A 12,785-nucleotide genomic window follows, 5' to 3' on the forward strand; every position below is an offset into this window, starting at 1 on the left:
GGAGGCCTGATGGGCACGTACCACCCTCAAGAGAAGAAGTGCACCCTTCTAAATAATGCTATTACGCCATTTTCTCCTGGAATTGTTTCCCTTCTGATCTTATGCCCTCCCTCCAAAGAATTCCTAAAACCGCGTCTGATGACCATTGGCTGTCGTAACAATGAATTTGTTCAAATTGATAGAATTAGAGGGGAAAATACTTTGATGTCAGGCCACTTGTAACGAAGATTAAAGAAACGAATGTTGCGGTAGGGGAAAATCAGACAGCGAAGCATTTCGCCCCTACACCTTGGATAGCTTCTTTTATTTTTTATCTTATTTTACTGTTCAACAAGAGGTTTTTGTGCTAAGTACAAAGGGTAAGGTCAACCAGTTATTTATGTATCTACTTATTTAGTTATTTATTTAATAGCCTTCCATATGCTCCGTAGTGGCAAAATGCATCGTTATTTGATTCTCCCCTACCCGATGCACTAACCTCCCTCATTGCTATAAATCTTCGTAAACGCCTGACACCAAGGTATTTTCTCCTAATAAACTGAACAAACAAGTTCATTCTCACGACTGGCAATGGGCATAGAATCATGAAGTGGCACAGGATGTCGGCTTTTGGGTGTGTTATCGAATGTTGTGATTCATGTATTCACCTGATGAAAATGGCTTTTTCTAATGGTGTAATACTCCATTAATCAATTACAAACTAGTTGGTAACAGCTGTAGTGGTTTGATACACATTATTCATATGTTGCTATATATATATATATTATATAATATATATATATATATATATATATATATATATATAACTAGATAGATAGATGTACTTATACATATACATATATATATATTCATTTATATTTATACATAAGTATATGTAAATAAATACTATATGTGAATATATATGATCTGCATAATATACTTGTAATAATATGTGCGTGAGTGTGTGTGCGAGTGTGTGCACGTGTGTGTGTTTCACTCTCTTTGCATACGTTTATGTCTCTTGCTTGCATCAAACAGTGTTGATCAATTCTCATGCTGATGGCTCCTATTGTGGAAGAAATTGTGTCCAATTTTCACAAGATAATACTCCCGTCTTTTTCCCTAACCAATGTCAAGTGTATAGAATTCTTAATTCTTGAGAATATCTCTGTTTCTCACATGGAGCTGATCTGGTCTCAATAGCCATTTGATTATCATGACATATCCTTTACCGGTGGAGATAATATTGGTTTCAAATTCTCGCACAAAGATAGCAAATTCGGGTGAAGGACAAAGTCGATTACATCGGCTCCAGTGACCTATGGATATTGGTCACTGGGTTCAGAGGTGAAATCAACCGGGTAGCATTTGGACTCAAAACATAGAGACAGCCAAAATGCACTTAGCATTTTGCCCTATGCGCTAAGAATTCTACTAGCTTGCCGCCTCAATACACTAATTATTTTGTGTTGTGTGGTACTTTGATTTACATTTATTTGTCTGTAAATGTTCCTATACGTGTCCATGGCTACTCTGAACTATTTCCCTTAGCTCAGTTTTGCGTTATGTGCACATACATATAAGCACGCGTGCACTCTCTCTCTCTCTCTCTCTCTCACACACACACACCTACACACATATACACACACGCACGCACACACACAAACGCGCGCACGCATCTTTAAATAGAAGTATCTGAATCTGAAATGCGTATTTTAGGATTCCCTCCCGGGTACAATTAACTAAATTCAATCCCTCAAAGTTTTAGAAACTGAGAAATAATCTTGTTGACTGTCAACAATCATAGATGCTACACACTTCTGTAGAGTATGAGTATTGGATACTTAATATAAACAGAAATTGTGTTTACATATCTCTAAAAAGGAAGTTTACCATACGGTTGGTTTTACTCTTTTGAAATGGTCCATATTTACATAGAGACAATATGTCGTAGCTTTAAATATCCTTAATGTTACTTATTTTCTAAACACTTATTGGTTTTATGCCTCTAGGTGGCAATATACTGCTTTCAACACATTGATGTTTAGAAATCTGTATTAAATATTCCGGATTCTGTATTTTTCTCGTTTTCTTTTTATCTCATACGGGATCTCTGAAGGAAGGTTTTGGTTTAAATTCACAAGTAGATTAGCAAATCCAAAACAATATTTCGTTTATTTCATTATATTTTTTTCTATTGCTTTTTGTGGTTCTCTTCGTATGAATCTACAATCACTATTGAGAAACATGGTGCAGTAATATCGTGCAATCATCTGCATCTCGCTCGCAGTAACTTGCTGAAAAAGGAATTCACCAGTAAGTTTCGAGAATGATGTATAACAATAACAAAAATATATGTCCACAAGAATGTATAATATATATATATATATATATATATATATATATAATATATATATGCACATATATATATATATATATAATATATATATATATATAATATATATATATATATATATATATATACATATATATGTATATTATAAATACAATTGTAGTGCAGAAGGTGTTTATAAGCCATTTAAGAAACACACAAAATCTGTTAGATTACTTCAACGTTATATATATATAATATATATGCATATATGTGTGTTTGTGTGTGTGTATGCATATATATCTTAATACATTAATATATGTAAATATGTATATATATATATATATATTATAATATATATATATATATATATATATATATATATAAATAATATAGGGAGTAAATCCAAACTTACAGGGAAAATTTAGATTTAGGATTAAATCTAATTTTATAGTATAAATATATATATATATATATATTAAATTAGTGACAAAACCACTATAGGCAAATCAAACAGTGAAAATCATAAACAAATGCATAGAAATAAAATTAATTAATAAAAAATACATAAAATATAAAATTCAAAATTTAAAATATTTAAATTAAGTTAAATTAAAAAAATATTTAAAAATAATTATAATTATAATAAATATATATATTATATATATTTTTATATATATATATATATATATATATATATATATATATATATTATATATTATTATTTATTTATTTATTTATAATTAAAAAAAAATATACTATCAACAAGTATTAAAGGTTAATATAAGATAAAGAGTAAAACCACACACACATATATTTTAAATTCTGAATTTATATTATATATTTTTTATTAATTAATTTTATTTTACGTATTGGTTATGATTTTCACTGTTTGTGATTTGCCTAATAGTGGTTTGTCTCAATTATATATATATATATATATATATATATATATATATATATATATATATATATATGTATATAAAGTTAATCCAAACATGAAAACACAAAGAGAAAACACAACAACGCGAGGACGTGGAACAAGTATAGTGTTATTGGACGCTCAGGAAAGAAGGAAAGATGCAGCAGAATTATCTTATCGAGCGGAGCTCTTCGTCAGAAACATAGGAAAAGAAAATATCCATGGAAGGGAAGACGGGGGAGAAAAAATATCGCCAACGATACATACTCGGTCACACACAACACACATACACACACACACATATATATATATATGTATATATATATATACATACAAACATACATACATACATGTAGCGTGCGATGGGTACGGTATCGCCATTTTATATTTGTAATTTCGCGAATGCGCATTGTATGTTATTGATTTTCTCGACAACACAGTACAGTAGTGTCAGTTGGACACCGTCTGTGAGAAAAACAGTACCATGGCGCAATTCACTGTGTCGGACATTTGGAAACGATATTGCTGTACTGCTTGGCATTCGCGCCAGAAGCTCCAATGCGAACATTTCAGGGTGTTTGGGTGTCAATCTGAGGACAGTGCAGAAGATTCGAAAACAGTTTGAAGAGTCTAATGGTGATTATGAAGTTACGGCACTTAGGAAAACTCACTATGATCGGTCTGATAAGAAAAGAACTCCAGAATTTGTTGGTGAGATCCAGACTATGATTAAAACCGATCCCTCGGGATAAAAATCAAGCATCCTGTCAACATCATAGTGCTTGGAGCGATCACTAGTGACGGTGACGTTATCCTTCCAGTATTCTTCTCACACGGCCTCCCACTCAAGACAGAGGATTACATTAAGTGCCTGGGGAAGGTGTGGCTGCTAGAAGATCCTATGCCTGGAGACAGGTATCTGCACCATGCCACAATAGCAGGAGAACCCAGTCATGGCTGTCAGACTATTTCTGCGACAACATCATCTCTAACATCTGGCCACCTAACTCCCTAGACAGTAACCCCGCTTGATTATTATGTGTGGGGCGCAGCTAAGCAAGAATCCAACGAAACTCCTTTTAACAGCAAAGATGAACTGAAGGTAAGGATTATGGTAGCATTCACGAAATTAAACAAGGAGACCGCCCAGAAGATTTGCAGTAGATTCTGAAGCCGTCTGGTGATCGTAGTTGAAGCCAATGGCGATTTTTGTTGAATATATTTACTCATTAGTATTTCAAGATATTTTCATGTAATTTTACTAAATATATCCGTTAAAAGGATTTCATTTTGCGTAATTTAGACGACAGTTTATTCAACGCATCCTGTATGTATTATGTATGTATGTATGTATGTATGTATGTATGTATGTATATATATATATATATATATCTATATATATATATATCTATATATAATACATATATATTATATATGTGTGTGTGTGTGTATACATTGTATATATTTTTATATATACTTTTTATCGGATGAATGCGAGTTCTTCCTTTAATTGGAATCATTTCAAAAAGGTTTTCTATGTCTTTTCTTCATACTTTACTTTTGAATTTGCTTATATAAATTCGTACCGGTATGAAAACTTGTATAGAAATAATCAATATATGATTTGACTTATTAAACACAGTTCAATCAAATTCATCCATATTTATGTAATGGAGGATATTAGATGTTAAAATGGATTACAGTTTTAATTTTTCATGTTGCTCTAGAAGTTGTTTCATACAAAAAAAAAACTCATGTATTCATAAATGGAAAATCGTAAGAGCCATATTTGTATTCGTCGGTAGATGGTATAAAAACTAAAAAAAAAAACACATTAGAAGTACATAGATTTTCTCTTAGTTATTTTGGATTAATATATTCGTTCTTGTAGTCTTCTGTCACTCTGTTGCTTCAACTAAATATTAATAGAAATATACATATATAAATTTTATGACTATTCCTTTTTCATCACCATCCCTATATACATACATACATACATACATACACACATATAGTGTTAAGTTAATATAAGAAAATGGAGAAGAAATACAGTAGATACTTATTTAATTTAATTTGTATCACTATGAAAATATATCAAATAATGTAATACGTATAAGATTTAAAGGAACACAATTAACATAAGAAATAGAGATTACCGATGCCTACACATGTTTCAATCCGGCCACTTGGTGAACATTGCTCCAGGTCATCACGATTCGAACCATGTTATATGTAAAAGAACCATCACAGTATGACCAAACGAGAAAATTACATCCTCAATATATATATAAATATAAATATATATATATATATATATATATATATATATATATATATATATATCTGTGTGTGTGTATGTATGTATGTTATATAATATGTATAAACACTCGCGCAAATCTGTATTAACAGAGAGAAAGAATGGAAGATAGTGATAATAGTAAACAACGTTTTTGTCAATCTTGACCGGATGGAAGGAAAAGTCGATCTAGGCACGATTTGAATTTAGAGCATGTAAGCAGGTTATGTATCCGAAGCTCTAACGACTCCGCCAATCGGACCCGTTATACGTATACACACACAATATCCCCAAGGTGCAGTCCCTCTACATAAGCTAGCTACTACCTATTCAGATTGAAAATATAAAGAATTTTTCTATACAAGGAATTATAAGATTTCCAAGACAGTAAAAGAACAATAATTAATTTAGGAATTTCATGAATATATATGATGTACGAATTTCGTTTACGGAATTCAAGGAATATATATAATGCATGAATTTCATGTATGCTGTTCATTGAAAGTATATATTGTATGAAACTTCACGTATACAATTTCGTCAATGTATATAATGTGTGTATTCCGTGCATAAGAGAGTAAATGTTTTCATGTTATGCTAGCATCCAATCTTCTGCCTTTCAAGTTCAATATACATAATACGCAGAACGCTAATAGTTATTCGTTCTGCGAGAGAAACTACAAATAACTAAACTACTAAACGAAGTAGGATAATGCGATAGTTATTAACGATAAAAAAAGGTAATAATGCATGTTTGATAAATCCTTCCAATTGCAAAATACGAGCCTTCAGTTAAAATGTCTGGTGCCACTGTCATTTTGTGTACGATCCTGTAAGAGTATAAATACCATATTGGATTTACAAGAAATTTACCGGTAAAGATTTGGTTTTACCGAAATATAGGATTAACAATGGCAGATTGTTACACGTTAGACTAATTACGGATAGTCATCAGTCATACATTTACCATTCTATGCTCTTCAATAATTTTAACCATCAATTCAACTATTATCGACTTCCTTGATAACATCGGATTCAACAGATATCTGGCATAAGCCTTTTACAAAATCCAGAGGATAACGTTTCTCATATTTATATAGAATCGTGCCGACCTTTCACAGTATTTATGAACCTAATCAACGACATTTGCAAAAGAAAACCCAGCCTCTTTCCTCATAAATAATATTACTAGATTAAAACAATATTTGGGATCTTTTCGGTTTGAACGGCAGTTTTTAACAATTTTTAGGTAACTAAAAAATTTTAAACTTCGTATACTGGTAGAATTTGTTTATAAAACATCGTTTTCTCTTGGCTTTATTGAGAAAATTCTATAGTTTGTAAGATATTTGTTGTTTTTCTTCAATTTCTGCAATTTCAACCAATCACTGACGTCTATTGAGGTAAAAAACATTCTGTGCCGTATGAATATGTCCCTCGTTTAAGAAACAGATTGGGTTTATTTACATTTGTGAAGAAAAAGAAATACCCTTCCTGCCACCCCTAACACTAAAACATTGAAATGCAATAGATCGATACTAGGGTCATAATTATGGGTGACAATTTCATATGACACCGCTAGAAAAAACTGCCGTTCAAACCGAAAAGATCCAAAAATCCGAGTTCGATTCCACTGTCTGGAATCGAACTCGGGATTAGTAACCCGCGATCTTAACCACTGCGCCATATGTCCTATTTTGTTTAAAGCTTAAATATTATCTAGAAAAAGAAAAACAGATCAAATAAACCTATACTTGATAGTGAAAACCAATGATTACCGAAAGCGTTTACAGAAGTTTTTCAAATATTTTCTATCTATTAGGAATGTGTGTTAACCTATTATATATATAAGCACTGAACACCTAATATGTTTCTCCTATTGATACAAATAACAAACAGCAAGATTTGTATGTCAACAAACATATCTTGGTGGATATTTTAGAGGAGATTCTTCTAAGCAAACGCTACATTATATTGGCGATATCATGTATTCAAGTGTATTTTTTCCTGGCAAATACATTTTCATTGAAATACGGTCAATAAGGTTTTGTATTAGTCTGTTACTTATGAACTAGAATATCCGCAGGTTGAATTTTTTTTATATTTATGTAATGGCGTAATGAAATTACATGCAGTTGCCTTCGGTTTATTTACGTTTTCTGAACGATTACCTTCTGTCCATTATAAGTTAAAGGTTAATGGAAAGGTAGTGTAAAACAGATTTCTTCTGCCAAAAGGTAAATATGGATGTTAGAAACAGTAGACTGTCAGAAATGAAGATTACATTGCAGCGTTAAATGTGAATAGTCATGATGGAAGTGATTTCTACAGTTACTACGTGACACGGAATGATTCTAAAATCATAATAAAGGGGACGGAAATATTTACAGTAAAAAAAAAAAGAAAAACCAAAACCAAAACAGGAAAATATCCCGGCCCAACTCAATTTTTTCTCTTCTCACGAACATTAACAAATCTTGTTCTGTCTTTCTGCTATGGAGTAACCTGAAGGGCAAGTGAAACTGTTCAAATTTCAGCTGCGCTAAATTCAACGAGTTTCATGGTGAACAGATACCACTCCGGAGGATTTAGTGTAAGTTTTAAACATTTTATGAATATTAAAAGAAAATAATTTCTTACCGAATTGAAGAATAATTTTCCAACTCACCTGCAAAGAGAAATTGATAAATATATGGATACATTTAAGGAATGGTTTTGTTTTGTGTAAACGAAACAAAAAATCACATTTTATGCAGACATAGAGGTAAAAATTTGTTTTTACCTTAATTTTAACAAGGTAGAATTGTTTTAATACGGAACATAACATATACTCTATCTTTTACTTGTTTCAACATTAGACTACGGCCATACTGGGGCACCGCCTTCAGGAATTTTAAATCAAATGAATCAACCTTAGTACATTTAAAAAAAAAATCTACCGGTCTCTTTTGCAGAACTGAAAGGTTATGGGCATGTAAATACACCCGCACCGATTGAAATATATATACACGTATGTCTTTGTGTCTACATTTGCCTCCCACCACCGCCGCTTGTCAATCGGTGTTGGTGTGATTACATCCCCAAAACTTATCAGTTCTGCAAAAGTGACCGATATATATATATAGGTTAACGAGAGACGATAGAGGTATTATTTAACTTCATTAATTTTCAAATATATTTAAATTCTTTTTCTTTTCTTTTCTGTGTGTGAATCATCTAATGCTATTTTGTACCGTGTGTTAACGATTCTGAGAGCTCGCTGCCTTAGAAAAATATTGACAATTATTTCTACTAATGACTTGAAATTTTAGGGGCGTGGGGTATTAGTCGATTACAAAGACCCTAATGCTTCACAGGTGCTCATTTTATCGATCCCGAAAGGTTGAACAGCAACGTTTACCATATCTGCATTACATGAACTCAAACCGTAAAGATGGACGAAATGCCGCTAAACGTTTTGTCTGGCGACCTATCGATTCTGCCTGCTCGCTGCCTTTCTACTATCGACAAATGGCCTGAAATTTTGGATGAGGGACAATCGATTGCATCGTTTCCATTGCTCAGCTGGCTCTCATTTTTCCGACTCCGAAATGATGAGGCGAAGTCGAACTCAACGGAATTTGAATTCAGAACGTAAACCCGGACGAAATGCTGGTAAACATTATGTCCGGCGTGTTAACGATTCTGCCAGGACGCTGTCTATGCAATTCTAGTAATAATGGTTTCATATTTTGGCACAAAGCCAGCAGTTTTGCGGTGGCGGGGTTAATCGATTACATCGACCCTAGAACACCACTAGCACTTATTTTATCGACATCGATATGGTGAAAGACAAAATCAACCTCGGCAGTATTTGAACTCAGAGCGTAAAGACGGGAAAATACTACTAAGCATTTTTTTCCGGCGTTCTAATGATTTTGCCAGCTCGCCGCCTCAGCAGTAGTGAAATGTTTACTTTTCATTCATTAAAGCTTAATCAGATGAGGAATGGCAGTTCCTATCACGCCTTTTGGAGAGGTTTTTTGACTATTCGGAAAAAGCAAGGAACTTATGCTAAAACATGAGAACTGGACGAAATGCTTCTAAAAGCGTCAAACATTTGAAAGGCAGCCATGGACCACGTTGTGGTGTTAAACCTGGTGTTGCATTAAGTGTTGTATTAATTTTAGACTTTGTTGCATTAATAACATAAAGCTTTATTGAGCAAATAAAATAAACTTTGTGAGAAAGATCTCCTAAGGTGCACTTTTGTACAGAGACAATAATATGTCCAGTTTATAGCCGATTTTTTCATTATAAATGTGAGTAGATATGGATTTACTTAATAAGATGATTTCTTTAACATGTCTTAGCGGGGATCCAGCTCCCCTATGATCTAATGTGCTTCATCCATGTTCATTGTCACTTTTTTCTTAGACGTAAAGTATCTGAGCGAACATTGAAAGCGCTCTGAAATCACATTCTATCATCTTGAACAGAATAGTAAGTTGGGAATGTCATCGAAAACTATTAGACTATGATGAAAGAGAGAGAGAAAGAAAGAGGAATTTTACTACTATTTTCTGCAGATCAAGTGACAACATGTCATCTCTCTCTCTCTCTCTCTATCTATCTCTCTCTATTTCTCTTTCTCGATCCCTCCCTCCCCCATCTCTCTCTCTCTTTCTCTTTCTGTCTCTCCTTATATTATTCATCGTTGTTTTCTTTTTCACATTTGACAAATATGAAAGCTGAGAAAAAAAAGAAAGAAATCTCTTTTACGAAATCCAATGGGACGTGAAGAGGTGTTATGAGTTAGTGCGTCCCATCTGCTCCAATGGTTTATAGTTTTATTCGCTTGCAATGTTGAGTACAAATATCGCAAGACACATCCTATGAACATCCTATTACACAGCTAAAAGTTCTCATACACGACTGATTGATGAGGCGTCATTAACCAGCACACGTAACTCATTATTATGATTTTCTACTACAATGGTCTCTGCTTTTAAACATCTATGAAACTGCATACCAGCACCAACTAGGCCCGCCTGACACCTCTTTTCGTCACTCATGCAATCTCCGTCACCCATGCAATCTCCGTCACCCTCTCTCTCCGCCATTTACACTATCTCTGTCTGGAGCCTTGTCCTAACACCTTATTCTCTCAATCCTTTCTTCTAATATCCTAAGCGCACTGGAATTTCTTGGTCAAGTTAAAGTCTGCAAGCATAGCCATTTAGATGTTCAAATGAATAGCAATCACGTAATTCTCATTTGTCTGCAAGGATTTGGAATGATGCTGAATGCAGTGCCTTCCTACTTCCTGTTTAAGCCGTTAACAAATTATAAATAAACTAGCATAAATATAAATTGTAGAATGACTCTTCCGGAAGCTATTGATAGATACGACTGATTATCAACATGCAGGCACTAATTGATTCTCATTGACATAGACTGAAAGGTTAATTGCTTGTTTGATTAATTATCTTAATTTGTGAAAGCCTGATCAAATTTGAGAACAGTTGAATTAGAATATATTGTATATTCACCAAAGCTATACACTATAATGATTTATCGTTTTTCTCTTCTTTACATGTATGAGAGTGCTTCAGGCATGTTGAAAGGAAATCAATATTTATGTAAAAGTAATGCGGTGAGCTGGCAGAATCGTTAGCACACCGGGCAAAATGCTTAACGGCATTTCGTCCGTCCAAACGTTCTGAGTTCAAATTATGCCGTGGTCGTCCTTGCCTTTCATCCATTGGGGGTCGATGAAGTTAGTACCAGTTGAGCACTGGGGTCGATGTAAACGACTTACCCCTCCCCCAGATTGCTGGACTTGTGCCACGGTTTGAAACCAATATCTTTATAAAAGTAAGGCCATGAAGTGTTAGAATTGTTAGCATGCCCGGCAATATGCTATGTGGTATTTCGTCCGTCTTTACGTTCTACTTCAAATTCCGCTGAGGTTGACTTTTGGCTTTGTGCTGAAATTTGAATTCATTATTTATGAAAAGTACTTAGGAGTGACTGTGGTAAGTAGCTTGCTTACCAACCACATGGTTCTGGGTTCAGGCCCACTGCTTGAAACTTTGGTCAAATGTCTTCTACTATAGCCTCGGGCCGACCAAAGCCTTGTGAGTGGATTTGGTAGACGGAAACTGAAAGAAGCCCCTTCGTATATATATATGTATATGTATAAATGTGTGTGTGTATTTGTGTGTCTGTGATTGTCTCACCTCCAATATCGCTTGACAACCGATGCTGGTGTGTTTACGTCCGCGTAACTTAGCGGTTCGGCAAAAAAGATCGATAAAATAAGTACTAGGCTTACAAAGAATAAGTCCTGGGTTCGATTTGCTCGACTAAAGGCGGTGCTCCAGCATGGACACAGTCAAATGACTGAAACAATTAAAAGAATTAAAAAGAGAAAGTAGGCGACGGGCTTGCAGAACGGTTAACACGTCAGACACCATACTTAGCGGCATTTCTTCCAGCTCATTACCCCGTCAGTTCAAATTCCGCCCAGATCGAATTTCTTTTCATCCTTTCCCGGACAGTAAAGTAAGGAGCAGTGTAATCGACTAGCTCCCTCCCCACAAATTTCAGGGTTAGTTCCTATAATAGAGAGAATTATTTATAAACTACAACAATGTTATCTGCCATTAGTCCTATACCATTAGTCCTACAGTTTGACCACCGTGGGTAACATCAGGACCCATGTTATATATACCATAATTATGATTCAACTTTATGAAATTTCTTGGTGATGAAAAGATTACTAATTGCCAAATACCAAAATATTTATTTTAGAATAATATTTTATAAAAAACTATGAAAAGTAACTGATAACAAAATTATACACCGTGTTGATTTTATGATATAGAAGTGCACACACACACACACTCGCGCGAAAATATGGAATCGAATATAAGAGGTAATTGAATTGAGTGTATGCGTACATATGAACGTATACATGTATCAGTGTATACACACACGCATTCAAAAACATACATAAATATATATATATATAAATATATATATATACACATATGCACACACACACACGTATATATATGCGTGTGTGTATGTGTATGTGTATATATATATGTATGTATAAATATATATGTATATATAATTATATATATATATATATATATATATATATATATGTATGTATATATATATTATGTATATATATATATATATATATATGTTTGTATATATATATATGTATATATATATATATATCTATATATCTATATATATTATAT

The 12,785-nt window shown here is 33.4% G+C and overlaps 1 protein-coding gene across 7 annotated transcripts in view; it reads right to left on the reverse strand.

The window, feature by feature from the left end:
- LOC115217118 (gonadotropin-releasing hormone II receptor-like) overlaps window positions 1-12,785 on the reverse strand; it is a 583,545-nt gene that overhangs the window by 313,560 nt on the left and 257,200 nt on the right. For all 7 annotated transcript variants that reach the window (XR_005001277.1, XM_029786720.2, XM_036507458.1 and 4 more), the window contains one exon: window positions 8,170-8,197. The gene's annotated coding sequence lies outside the window, so the exon portion shown is untranslated. The remainder of the gene's footprint in view (window positions 1-8,169; window positions 8,198-12,785) is intronic.

The sequence above is a fragment of the Octopus sinensis genome, linkage group LG11 (genome assembly GCF_006345805.1).
Source record: "Octopus sinensis linkage group LG11, ASM634580v1, whole genome shotgun sequence".
NCBI classification, from domain to species: domain Eukaryota; kingdom Metazoa; phylum Mollusca; class Cephalopoda; order Octopoda; family Octopodidae; genus Octopus; species Octopus sinensis.